Source organism: Rhamphochromis longiceps, linkage group LG19, assembly GCF_057381845.1.
Source record: "Rhamphochromis longiceps isolate RC_006_pf linkage group LG19, R_longiceps_female_GT1.1, whole genome shotgun sequence".
In the NCBI taxonomy this organism is placed as follows: Eukaryota; Metazoa; Chordata; class Actinopteri; order Cichliformes; family Cichlidae; genus Rhamphochromis; species Rhamphochromis longiceps.
Window position 1 is genome coordinate 28767897 of NC_140575.1, and position 14229 is coordinate 28782125.

The following is a 14229-nucleotide window of genomic DNA, read 5'->3' on the forward strand; positions in this document are numbered from 1 at the left end:
TGAAATGCACAGATGGACTAGACAGACTACTTTCAGTCACCAATATGCTAAGCTGCGCTAACTACTCTTTTGGACTTTTTTTTTTATGATGCCTTAAAAATGGCTTCTAATGTTAAAAAAAAGTCATATTATCAGAATATATTTTGGTTTGACTTAGTTTCTACTGACACTTTCATCAGGTCTAAGTATGTAAAGAGAAGTTAAATAATTTCAGTATATACAGTAAATACAGCTACAAGTTCCCCTTCGGGGTTTGTGCATAATTACGATTTTGTACAAGTTTCATAAGATAAGGAGAAACAATGTTGGTAAAAGAAATAGTTTCAAAATAATCTTTTCTCTAATTGCAAGGGCCAATTATTTTCTTATGATGAAAGTATCCCTTTATCAAGCGGGATCATACTAAGCAATTAACACTGGGTGCAGATAATGAATAAAGCATCTAGAGTTTAAAAAGGAAAAGCTGTTCTGCAGCGCTATGCACATTTGCATTACATTCACATAAATTCCACTTCATTCCAAATATCACATGCACTCCATTTTGCAATCTGCGCTGCACTTAGGGCCCGCTGCTTTCACAACACGTCCTGAAGAGAGAGGGAGTGAGGAACTGTCTGCAAAGGAGGCACTGAGCAAATCGGGAAAAGAAGTACGGAGTAGTTTAGAGCGGGTGTGTTTGAGTGAGAGAAAGTAAGAGTTGGGTGACCTTGTTACCAGTTGGGTTGAGTTGGACAGGCTGGTAGGAGGTTGCTGTCTACGGGGAGGGACAGACAGATGCTCGCTCTTCTCCCTGGGCAAAACATCTCGCCTGGTGCAGGCAGCACACAATCTGGCCCGGGCAGCTGTAACCCTAATGATCACTGGTGGCACTGCACCTGACCAACCGACCAGCTCAATACTCATTCAGCCCTCCCTTTCCTTTCCCTCCACTCCCCAGCCCTCCATCTCCTCTTTGACCTCCAATGCCTCCAAACTCTGAGTAGAAACTAGCTGTGCTCTCAAAGCATAGAGAAAGGAGGGAGGTGGGGCTCAAATACAAGGGTGGTTTAAAGCAGACAGGAGGATAGTTAAGAGAAGGGGATGATATGCAAGTGATGGGGAAGAAAGATGCTTATAAGAAGAGAAATAAGTGACTGAGACATGCTTAGTATGTAAGAATGTAAATAATAACACAGGAAACAGAATACAGAGTGATCCATAAAAAATAAACGAAGTTGAATGGATGCAGGGATGGTGGATATTTAGACAGGAGGGCAATGAGAAGCTCTCATGCTTCTCTACTGCAACGACTGATCAAGTCTGAGCTGCTTATCGGATCTCACGCACACTGCTCTCTGGTGAGGGCTTGAATTCACTGGGTTTTGATTAGATGCCCGAAAATGTGAACTGAATGTATATGTGTGTGTATATTGATGGAGGATTTAGATTAATATCAGTACATTCACCAATGTTCAATACATTTTTGTAAAAAATAGAAACACAACAGACTTTATCAAGAGTAAAATAGTATATGGAGGGCATATTTCCACCATTGCCCTAGTGTCTATAAAGTTTACCAACAATTAATAAAAAAATAAAAAGTAAAGCCAACTAATAACTTATTAGCAAACTAATGCCGTAGTATAGAAAACTTTGGATAATCAATTACATTTAAAAAGGAAATCAGGAAATTGCATCATAAAAGGCACCCAGATTACACTCTCTGGGTATCTTCTTCCTTACTGAGACTATTTATTTTTAAAAACAATATTTTGCTCATCTAAAGTGATCATAGTGATTTTCTTACCTAAATGAAAAAAGCACTTTGTAATTTCCCTTTCATTCACCCATTTTTCTTTAGCAATTTTTTTTCATATTTGAGAGGAATTAGGGTTTTACCAAACATGTTTTTGTTCCGTGTGTGAATTATGAGTTGTAAGACTCCTAATCCATATTAATCAAAGCTGAGCCGTTGTTTTCTCTAGCACACGCGATGCACGCGCGCACACAGGCGCACAGAGACACGCAGACATTACATAAAAAGGTCATTCATAAAAACCTCCCGTGGTAAACATTTTAATCCCAATTAATCGCTAATTCAGCTCATCACTCCATCCGTTCACTTCCGTGAGACGGGCCGATCTGGATCCGCGCGGGTGACAGAAAGCTCATCTGCTTCTCGAGCATCAAACATGATGAAAAGAGAAAGAGATTTTTTTTTTCTGGTCAAGTGTTAACTTTCAAAAGGGGGTGCTAGTTAGCTTCATTTGGCTCCTCTGCCTGTTGTGCTCTGAAAGAGTTAGAGCCCTTGTTAGACTAAATTAAAGAGGATAATGTGCCACAATAGAGAAAGCAAACTATTCAGGAGTAAAAATCTAAAAACAATCACTTGAAGTAAAATAATCTTAATTTAATCTTCAATCAGCATAATAAATATTTCTTGAAATCTGCCTTTTTTTCGATGTTGTTGCTTAGTCCGTCTTAATGTTTTGCTCTTGACTGTTCTGTCCGGTGACACGGCACATTAAAGTATATGCGTGCATGTTTCTGTTAACAGAGATCGAAAAAGCAAGATCTAGATGTCAGAGAAGGAGAGAATAGAGAGCGAGCATCTGTGAGTGAGAGAGGAAACGGAGTGAGAGCTCGAAAGTGCAAGGAGAGGATTGTGGTAGTGTGTTTGGAGATCGGCCTGGGCCAAGAATGTGTCCGTGACTGCTGCTCTGTGTATCTGCCTTGCCTGGGTGACACCGGTGACACAGACATTTCCCAGCAGCCTCCTCGCAGTCCTGAGCCACCGCTGATCTTCCGGGAGCCAATCAGCACACACACACACACACACATGCACACACCATCAAACACTATCTCTATGTCTTTCCCCTCTCTAGGCCGGGCAACAGGCTCTGTGTTAGCCTAAGCAGACCAGGACTGTCAGAACCATATGACCCCGGCAGGGCTGCTCAAACTGTGCTGCTGCTCTTTAATTATACTACATCAGTCACAAGATTCCTCGTGATAACAGTGCGTTTCAGCTGCCTCACTAGGAACTATTATCTACACATGAGCTTGATTTGATGATTTTTGAGGTGTGTGCCGCTCTTGTGCAGTTGGACAGATGAATGGACAGAAAGACAGACAGGCTCTGAACCACTTTAAAACCCAACAGCCAGCATCTGGAGAGTTCACATCCTCCTCCAGCAGCCCAGCTGTCTATCTGCCATGTTTTCTTTATCAGCCCTCATCATCCGGCAGCCCTACACATGACCAAATTAGTCCCAGTATCAGCCGTTATCTGGCCGTGGATGGCCAGCCTGCCTGACCAGAATCACTCTTTTTCCAGCCTTCTGCTACACTTGCTGATCCAGACTGAGGAAATCCAGGCTACAAATCCTGGGTTTGAGCCTCAACAGACTCCACAGTGCTCCGGCACAAAGAAAAGGGCCTTGCTTCCTTTTAAGGTGGGCTGGCCTTGCTTTGGTTTATAAATATGTGAGATATAAATTATATATTTATATACCAAGCACAGGTCCGTCGGTTCCCTGAGGTAACATGAAAAGCACTGGGAAGGTGGAAGAAAAATAATAAATGAGATTGCTAGGCTATAGACCTGCAGATCTTTGCTTACTTTAGTTTCTGCTGGCAGCAGATGTACGTCGACCTTGTAACTTTGAATTTCTGCAATGGCTGTGCTCAGTGGACGCCCTGGCAGAGTGCTCTCTCCTGCATAAGCATAGCTGAGGGAAGATTAGAGTTTGCACTTGGCTGGTATAACCACATGAGTCACTCATGCCCTGCATGTGACGTCTTAAGTAAGTTTCAAGTAGCAAACTCAAAGTAGAAGATTAGCCAATGTCATATGTATTCATCTTAATTCATGTAGTATTTTTCTTCTTGGAACGTTGAGTATTGCAGTCCCATGACCTTAGGTGCACTGGAGATTAGTTTCCATTTCAAAACCACTTTCTGAAAAACTTCTCATGCTTAATTAGAGGAGCTGGTAGTCATTTCTGGGGGGAAAAGTACAGATAAAAGAGTCAATGAAAAATTCATATAAAGCATTCCTGCTGTTTCTTTTACATGATATTTGGGGTAGAAAAAAAATCTTAACTGTAGTTCAAAGAACATGTAAACACGAGTACACAGCATTTCATGCATAGTTCCAAACACATGCAAATGCATACGTACACACAAGATGCTACAGAGGCCCAATGGAGATAGGGAGAGTGTATGTCAGGGGGACAGGATGGATGCAAAGAGGTGCCAAAGACCACAGCACACTGTCTGTGCCAAGCAGAACTGAGTGCCCACTGCCATCCAAACATAAATAAAGTGCTTTTGGCTCCCTGCAGCCACCAGTGTGTGCCGTGCATCCGCCAAGCATGTTTTTTCTAACAAAGTTAAAAACAGGACAAATTTGATGCAATCACTTGCTGGAAATAAATATGTGGCATGTCTTGGACAGATAGGGTGTGAATCAGATGGTTGGTCAGTTATTAAGTTTCATAACATAACTTCAGGATAGATTTCCTCTTCAGACTTTTAGAGCATCGAAGGGAAAAAGACACAAATTGGGCACGCGGCACAAGTTTCTTCCCTGTTTACTTTCTTTGCAGCTATGCAAGATGCCAAGCGGAGTTGCACATATTGAACCATATGAAGTTACTGATCCTCTTCACTGCTGCTATCTACTCTTTTAATTATCTCAGTATTAGGTAAGAATGGCCTTTTTCATGCAAGATATAAAATGCAAATTGTTGTTAGATGATTTCATTTGTGCATCAGATAAGAATGTGTGGGTGCATGTGTGTGTGTGTGTGTGTGTGTGTGTGTGTGTGCATCCGTACTGATGTTCCTGTTCCAAATAGCCTCAGGCTCAATTCCCACTCTTCACCCTGGTAGCAGTGCTGACTGATTAAGGCCCTGATCTCCACTGCTTCTTGAACAACAGTCACACCAATGATACTGCCCTGGCCCGTGACTCTTGGGTGGTTAAAAAGGCATTTTGCCATAGCAACACAGCACTTCTTCTGCCAAGAATTTGACCTGCTGGTAACATGACCCGGAAAATTGTCTCTATCTATGTTTTCTCTCTCTCTCACTCTTTTCTTTTTTACTCCTGACGTCTCTCTGCCACATTGTCTCCTCACCTAACTTTGGTCTCACACAGTTCCCCGCATATAGACTAGGGTAAAAAGCCTATAAGCCCCAGCTTTACTACATACCCTGCTGGGTTACTATTGACTTTAATACCTTATGATCAAAGTTTTAAATCCGAGAGTGGGGGGAATAAGCTGGAGAAATCCATAGTGGCAAATCACCTCCACTAACACTCACATGCCAAATTGCAATAACTTTCAGTCCATATCCGTGAGCCTGTGCCATATATGGAGTGTACATTACGATTTGAAAAGTGCCAATTAGCATATGCTAAGAATGTCTGAATCAAACACTTCTTGGCTCATATTTTCAAACTGGGAAAGATGCAGACTCGTGTAAAGTCTGTGCAATCGTATTAAATCCTCTGTGTGATATATCCCAGCTTTAACCGGACCACCAAGGCCTATAGACTGGGTTTTAGGTGACACATACTGCTTTAGTGAAATGTATCTCCTCCATCACCGGCACTGGAAGGCGCTGATTGGCTGACTGGCTGGCTGGCTGGCTGGCTGGCTGACCAGCTAAGTGAAACCCTGGCCTGTGATCGCTCTGATGTGGGGATTTTCTTCCGGCACCAGTCACTCAGCTCCATTCCAGAGAAGTGACTCCAACAGGAAGTAACACATTAACAGAACAATCAGTTTCCTTGTTAGGGAGCTTTATGCCGCTAAAGCCTGCTATTAACACCACTGGGAGATCTGGTCAATTGATAAGATGCCAGATGAAAGAAACAGAAGGCTGTGCAGGTTACATGGCTGCATTTATTTGTGTCCTTTGGGTAGAATATGTTTAAAAAAGTGCTTTTGAATGTTCTGAAAGGAGATATTGTCAAAACAGCACCTTCATGCGACTGCACACTATGCCACACTTGTTCAAAATGTTTGCTTTTACAACGTAAGCCTTCTTTCTTATTGTTACTTAACAAAGATTTCTCATTGCGTTTATCATATCTGTATTAGCCCGGATTCAAAATTCAAGTCATAAAGCTGAACGGATAAAGTCATAATAAGAATCAATTCAATTAATTTAAGACAAAAATATATGGAGAAACCTGACCTCATATAACTACCTGCTGAATCTGTCTCTTGATGATGTTATGTGATCGGCATTACATTCAAACTATATAAATTCTATGCGGAAAGCTGTTATGGCTAAAATGAATGCATGCAATCGCTAATCAAACCACAAACTCAAAAAGAAACAATGAGATGCAAATCTTCCCAAGCTGCTAACTGAGAGCTATAGAAGGCTGATTCAGTGTTGGGCAGACTGGTAATGGCTCTTTTGAGATAACATTGTTCATATCAGATAACATTCATACAGATTTGCAGAACTCCCACAACTCTTTGAAATTCCAATCTAATGTGCTGTTGATTTGTTAAATATTTATTGTTGAGACAACTATTCAAAATATTCAGCCTGGTATCAGCTGTGAGGGTGCTGTATGTGTTGGGAATTTATGGGACTTTTTTACCGCAGGAGGACACAACACAAGATTAAAGTTAATAATTCTAATAATTATTGTTGCTATTGTTATCGCACAGTTTCTCTCCTGCCCTCTTCCCATCGCCTCTCTTTTCTCTCCAGACTCTCCGCCCTTTGGGAGGCAGGGGAAACACAGTCGTATGTGTGGCAGGTGGACTTCCTGTCTTTGTAATTAGAACCAAATTAGGTTAAACTGCAGTTCTTCCCTCAGCCCACAGTCCATGGAGAGCCTCTGCCCCTGCACCTCCAGGCACACAGAATTAGCTGGGCCACATACTGGGAGCCTAATGGACAACCGTGTACACCATGGCTGCTGCTCATGAGCTAGATAACACCTCACACCTGCACATATCACACATCTCATGCTCTCTCATCATTAAACATCGCATTATATAGCTCCTGATTGTTTACACGGTAGGGCTGCTGCTGCTGTTGTGCTTTTTGCAGGTGGGGTTGGGATGTGAATAAAGCTGGGGTCCTATTGGTGTGAGATGGAGTCTTTATTTTGGGTGTGAGCAGAGCTCTAATTGAAGACTGATGGATTTACATTAATTTCCTCCCCACACCTGCCTCCTTTATCTGCTCTCAGATAGCACGGGAGCGATGGGTCTGCTGGCCAGCCTGCCAGCCTTTCTATTATGAATAATGGGCAGAGCTGAGCGCATGCCTCTCTTCAACGTACACAACCACACAGAACACTATTATTCAGTGCAGTTGGTAGCACAGTAGCAAATGTACCTGAGAAACTGTGAAATCCAGCCTGTTTGAGCTGCCAATAATAAAAAAAAACAGCAAAACAGGGAAGAGGACAGGTGCAGCTCCTCTCCTGCTGTTGTCTGTGTACATTCCACACAGCTCTGACTGGTCAACAAAATGAGCAGCTTTTTCAAGCGACAACATGGAAGACAATAGCAACCACAATAAGTTTGTCCATGTTTGGCAGTAATCCATATTTTAAAAATGGAATAATAAACCACAACAGTCTTTTAGAGCTCTAGTTTCAGCAGAAGTTTTAACATTCACCTGAGGCGAGTAATAAATAGCATCCCTTATCTGTTTTTTTAGTGTTGGAGGGGATATCTGACCTAACATGGAATCTGAAGGCTGGGAGGCCAGGGGCTAATGGCGAAGGGCTGTGAGCTGTCATATGTGACTGACAGAGCTAACTGCTCCACAGAGATGACAGAAAAGAAGCGAAGGAGGAGCTGGGAAGACAAAGCTTCATATGGGAAGTCAGAAAAGGGAGGGTGAGGGTGAGGGCGAAGCAGGAGGTTAAGGGGTGGAGGCGGTAGGAAAAAGAAATGATGGAAAAAAGAGGAGCATAATGTCTCCACCAATGGTTCAGGGCAGATCCAGCCAGCTGGAGAATAACTGCTGAGCTGGGGAAGTGAGAGGAGAACAGACTCACATGATTGACTTGTCATTGATCATAATCTTAACTGCATGCATCCAAATCCTCTGGGTGTAATTTGTCCACTTGACACGTGTGTGTGTGTGTCTGAGAGAGAGTGTGCCCATGTATGCACGTGTGCCTTTTGTGTACATGTATAGTATTCATGTATATTACAAAATGTTAAAGCAAACTTTAAGACAAATGGCAGAAGAGTTTGAGCTTAGCGGTAAAGCCATGTCTGCTTCCTTAAAGGCCTTACTTATGATGAACCTATGTGTAAACGGAGGATACTTTCATAACAATGGTATAAATGCAGCCAAATCAATTATTTCAATTGTTTGGTATATCAAATATTCTGGGAATGTCTGAGAAATTTTCACAGTTCTCCTGTGGATTCAGGCTGCTTTCTATAGCTTCTGTCTGTTTCATGTAATCCCAGAAGGACAATAATGTTGCCCCACATCTGTGGTTTGGCTCATCATTCCTCTTGTTGAAGAGGATCATTCTTTATGACTCTGGCTGTATATTTGAGGTCACTGTCATGTATCAGAATAAAAATGGGACAGATGAGATGCCTCTCTGATGGTATTAGATTACTGACATGAATGTAATCTAAAATTCCTAAGCAATACTGTCTAAACATTAAAAGGTTAAAAGGTAGCTTAGCATATTTTGTGCTCCTCAACTAAACAACAAAGTACACCAACCATGTTTTTGACAATATCTTCATAAGTGCTGTAAACACATAGTGGACATAAAGGAGTGCTGAAAGACAAAAAATCATGAATCACATAGGCTGAAAGACTAGCAATTGCCTAGCAACCACTCCCCAACCACTTGTTGCTAGGGAAAAATGTGTATTTCCCCACCAGTTGGTGAATGGTTTGGGGAATTTGCTTGCTGTTGCTAGGTAAAATCAGCTGTAATTGGAAAGCAGTACCAAAAGGTACTCCACCAAAAACCCCAGAGGATCACTGACCAGTCTCTAGACCTGTGTGAATGTGGACCTAGAGGCTTCTGTTATCACACTTTGCACTCATTAGGTTAACATTAACATTTTTGTCAGTTTACTGCCTGCCTTGGAAAACTGTTCAAAAATTTGAAACTAATCTATCAACAGGATCAGAAAATATGACGACATGATTGTCATGAAGCGATTATTTCAACTCGACTACAAACATTGGATCTGTTTTGTAGCAAACTTGAAACCATAGCTGACTCACTGTTTCCCCACAGATAAGCACTGCTAAACAGTGGAAACTCATTATTATTATTTTTTTTATTGGTGAAGGTGACAAGACCAGCTGTGATCAATTATAGGCAATTTCTCCTCCTAACCTGCCCATCAAAAAATCCTGAAAAGCTATTAAAGATGACTTTCCCAAATGTTTACTGACTATCACACATGTCCAGCAAAGGAACACATAGAGAAAGATATTCTTTGAAGTGAATCATGCTGGTTATGCGGTATCATATGAAGGTCACATCACTAGCTGTAGTCCATGACGATAGTGTCGGAGCCCATGCCTCGCCAACACCAAGCCCAGTGTTTGTGTGATTCACACGAGAGGCAGCTGAATATATTGTTCAGTTATTTAATTATTATTAGAAATCATTTAAAGGAAGGGCAAGTGGATTTTTCGCATGCCTGCATAATCAGATTTAAAATGAAAAATTGACAGATATCTTGAAACAAAAATATCTGAAAACCAATTACTCTTTAGATACCAAGACCAAAAAATAAAAACAAAATAAAGGATCAGTGGGTGCATCAGTGGAAATTACAGGGAATTCTGGGCATTTCCACTGGATAATGGGTTTTATGAGTAAGGGAACCCACTGATTTAGTCTTGTTCCGAAGTACTGTATGTTTATATTAACTGACCGAAAGTGACCAGAAAAATGATCTCACTCCCTCACTCAAACACACACACACACACAGGGTATCCAGTCATTCCCATGTGTCTTCTTCTATTATGGAGGGATTGATGTGTTGTTAAACAGCAATCTGACAGTGAGAAACTGACCTTTCTTTTATGCTTTCCTTTAGCATTTGCACAAATGGTATTTTCATGTTCATGGCCCTGGTGAGCATTAACACAAAGGCCAACAACTGGAGGAAAATCGTCGATGCCAATGGAACCGCTGTGTTACGAGAAGGAAAAAAATATGCACCGTGATCTATTGTACACACTTGGATTGCTGCCATTAAATCATCAATAAAAACAGAGGACACCATCTGTAGCTTTTCAAAAATATGTAGATAGCATTTAGTTTGTTAAAGAAGGTCTGTCTTCTGTGTGTATGTGTCTGTACATCTGGATGTGAAGTCATGTGTGCTGTGGTCATAGTGGGTGATGTTTCTGTGTTTTAGTAACCCTAGGGAGCTCGGCTGTAGGACAGCAGGAGGGTCTAAAAACCACTGGCCAGTCATGAGACCTTTGACACTCAACAACCGTAGATTCTGGACAACAGAAGGAAAAATAAGGAAAAGTTGTGCGTATAAATGATGGCACAGTGTTACGAATAGCTCTGAAAACTAAAATCATAGTAATTTTGCTTTTTTCATCGAGTCATTTTAATATTGTAACAATAAACACCTTTATTTTACTAGACTGGAAGAAGAAAGAGACACATAACCGGGCCAAATTCAATCAAGAATGATAAGTTGTAGTGTGGGTCAACTGACCTCACAGGCGCATAAACTGGCTGAGAGTGAGTTCAATGGAGAGTAGCGTTGTGTGAAGAAAGACATGCATGCACACATGTAGGTAAGTCACTGGGGGGTAGAGCGGTAAAAAGGGAGAATAGGAGAGAGAGAGAGTTCATATGCGTCAGCTGCCCGAGAGAAGCAGGAAACAGGACAAGGTTAATGTTCTATGACAGACAGAAGCCAGCAACTCTCTTTAATGTTGCTCCCATTAGGGCGCTCTCGGTGCTTGCATCCCACTCTAGCATCCTTTAGAAGACGCCTCTGCCAACAACTGGTGGGAGAGCAGCAGCGTGCCAGCTGCCAAACATGACATTTGCTGGCTAGGCCACTGAACCCCAGCGGGTGACATCTGCAGAGCAGCCTTTCATCCCCACACTGGGTACCTGTGTGGCCCCCGGCCCCTGAGAGCCAGGATGAATGCGCTCACTCTTTCTCCCAGCTGGGTTCCTCATAGCCACAGGGCCACAGCTTTGACACACATTCACACAGACAGAAATACAGCGCACGCGCGCACACACGCACAGTTGTGTAAGTACATGTTCATACACCCACACACAATCAAACACACACTCATAAACTTACACAAAAGCACGCCACCTCTACCTCACAAACACCTCCACACAACAAACAGCTTCCAGCGTCAACATCTGCAGCTCTGGGGGTTGCTTTTGTTTCCCCATGTCGTTTCATCATCAGGGGCTGGCAGTCAAGTTGTGCTGCTATTGTTGTTATTTCAACCGCAGACCCTGCTGCAACTGGCAACTAGGGATGCCATCTAATCCTCACTAGACGTTGATCAAATATGCAAACGCAAGCTGGGGCTGGAGTGGGTGAACAACAAAAAAAAAAAAATACAAACAAAGTGAAGAAGAGACACAAATGCAGAGGAAGAGCTGATAAAGAGGTTATGTAGGAAAATGGCACAAGTCTGATGATGGAGGGAGACACTAACCGGAGTAACACAGGCTCCCATTAAATAAATAAATAAGCTGGAAATATAAATCTGGCTTGTACAAATGTGAGATACAGACTACAGATGTACTTTACCTTGTGGCTCATCTTAATGATGTATAAATCTGCTGTTTTGCAACTCAACAAGGTTTGAGTTATGGACATATAAAGCTGATACATTTAACACGCTCGTGCAAAAACATCTGCAATCTGTTGGCCATTAAAATACAATGCTACTGTTGTTTTTCCCACATCCTAATTGTGCATCTAACAAAACAGTAATACCCTACTTTTCGTGTACCCATTCCTGCACGGTGCGATGATACAGCTGATGGTCAGGACTCGTAACTCACTAAAGTGTCTACTTCTTCATCACCAGTGCCAAAGTGTTTTTCCTTCTCCTCTCTATCTCTTTAATCAGCCTTGATCTTTGACCACTTGTTGTTATGAGTGGTTCTGTGTAGGGGTTCTGCTCCCGGCTGACATCCCATTAGCCCCACATTAGGAAATTCTAATCACTGTGCCACCGGGACACTGGGACTCACAGCTCCTATTTCACTTAACCTCCAGCAGGAGAGATCAGACTCAGCGTCTCAATGTTTGTCCCTAATTACCTCCCTACAGTGAGCTGCCACACACAATTTAATCCAATTTTCATCCCCTCTCATCTTTAACATCTCGCAAAGCAGTCACACACCCATGCAGTGGTTTATATCTACAATCCATATGCTTCCCACTGGTATTGTAATCGCATGTTGGATCTGCTTAATTCTATCAATCCATGTCTTGACACCTGTCACTTTTGCTTTTGTTTTGGGTATTAGGTTGCTCGCATTTTAGTTTGCAAATGGACCACAGTTCTAAAAAAAAAAAAAAAAAGACTGCACTGCAGCAGCCAGCTCTGCAAATGTCAATAATACCTGATTTATATTTTGAGTGCAGCTTTCCTACTGATTCCTGACCCCAACTGCACTGTTCAAAGCTTGCTGTGAACTACTACAGTCAGGAACCACTGACTAATTCTTAATCAGAATATGTCTTTTAACTAAAATAAGTATGTTGGACATTTTTATCCTATCAAAATTAGTAAAATCCCGTCTAAATGTAGGGGATAAAAACAATTTACCCAATTCGTTACTCCTAAGATGAAATGCTATAATTCCTTACTAGCTGGATGTCTCAAAAATACTCTAAAAAGCCTTCAACTGAGCTAAATGCTATTCAATTAAATCAGTTTTATTTATATAGTGCCAAATCACATCAACATTCGCCTCAAAGTGCTTTACATTAAAGGTAAAGACCCTACAATAATGCAGTAGAAGTACAGGAAATAGACAGAAATGTTACCCAGATTAATTTTTCTTCTTTGACCCACGTAAAATCCAGAATACGATTAAAATAGTTTGCACACCCAAAAAAAGCATTTATAGCCACACATTTAAGGCATTGCATTACCCCAAAAGCATGATTTGCTCTCAAAATCCACGTTCACTTGTTTGTGTTTGAGAGGCAGACGGCCTCGCTGCTTCTAAGAACGTGCTTTTTGATAAAGCTTATAGTTAACGTTGGGTATATACCCAACGTTAACTATAAGCTGAACCACCCTTGATTCTGCAGCTATAGCTTTGGGCTTCTGGGGTAATTCTCACAGTGTGCACTGCTCCTCTACTTCCTCTCTTTCAGTCCACACACATTTATATAAGCCAGCATTGCATCTTATTCATTTTGTGTCTTCTCTTTCCTGCAGTTTTTGCTTCATAATAATAATAATAATAATAATACATTTTCTTTAAATAGCGCCTTTCAAAGCACCCAAGGACACTGTACAACAGATAAAAACTGGAAATGTACACAATGATAAAAATAGAAGATAAAAGTTAAAACATACAGAAATTTAAGAATAGGCAATTTTAAACAGATGAGTTTTGAGGGTGGACTTAAAAAGAGAGAATGAACTAATATTTCTGAGGTCCGGGGGTAGGGAATTCCAAAGTCGAGGGGCAGAGCAGCTAAAGGCCCTCCCTCCCATTGTGATCAGACGAGCAGAGGGAACAGAGAGAGAAAGAGAAGATGAAGATCTGAGGCAGCGGGATGGGAGCTTCATCTGTAATAAGTCAGAGAGGTACGGTGGAGAGAGAGAATGAATAGCCTTGAATGTATACAGAATTATTTTAAAATGGATGCGAAATTTGACCGGGAGCCAGTGAAGTTGCTTCAGGATTGGGGAGATGTGGTGGGTAGAAGAAGTCCTAGTAATAATACGGGCAGCAGAGTTCTGGACACGTTGGAGCTTGTTGATAGATTTTTGTGTAAGGCCAAATAATAATGAGTTGCAGTAGTCAATTCTAGAGCTAACAAGATTATGGATGAGAATGGCAGTGGCGTGAGGTGTGAGGAAGGGGCGGAGGCGATTAATGTTACGGAGTTGGAAATATGCTGCACGTGTAATATTATTGATATGTGAGTTAAAGGATAATGTGCTATCGAGAATGACACCCAAGCTTTTCACAGAGGGAGAGATAGGGACCAGCGAGTTATTGATGGTGAGAGAGAA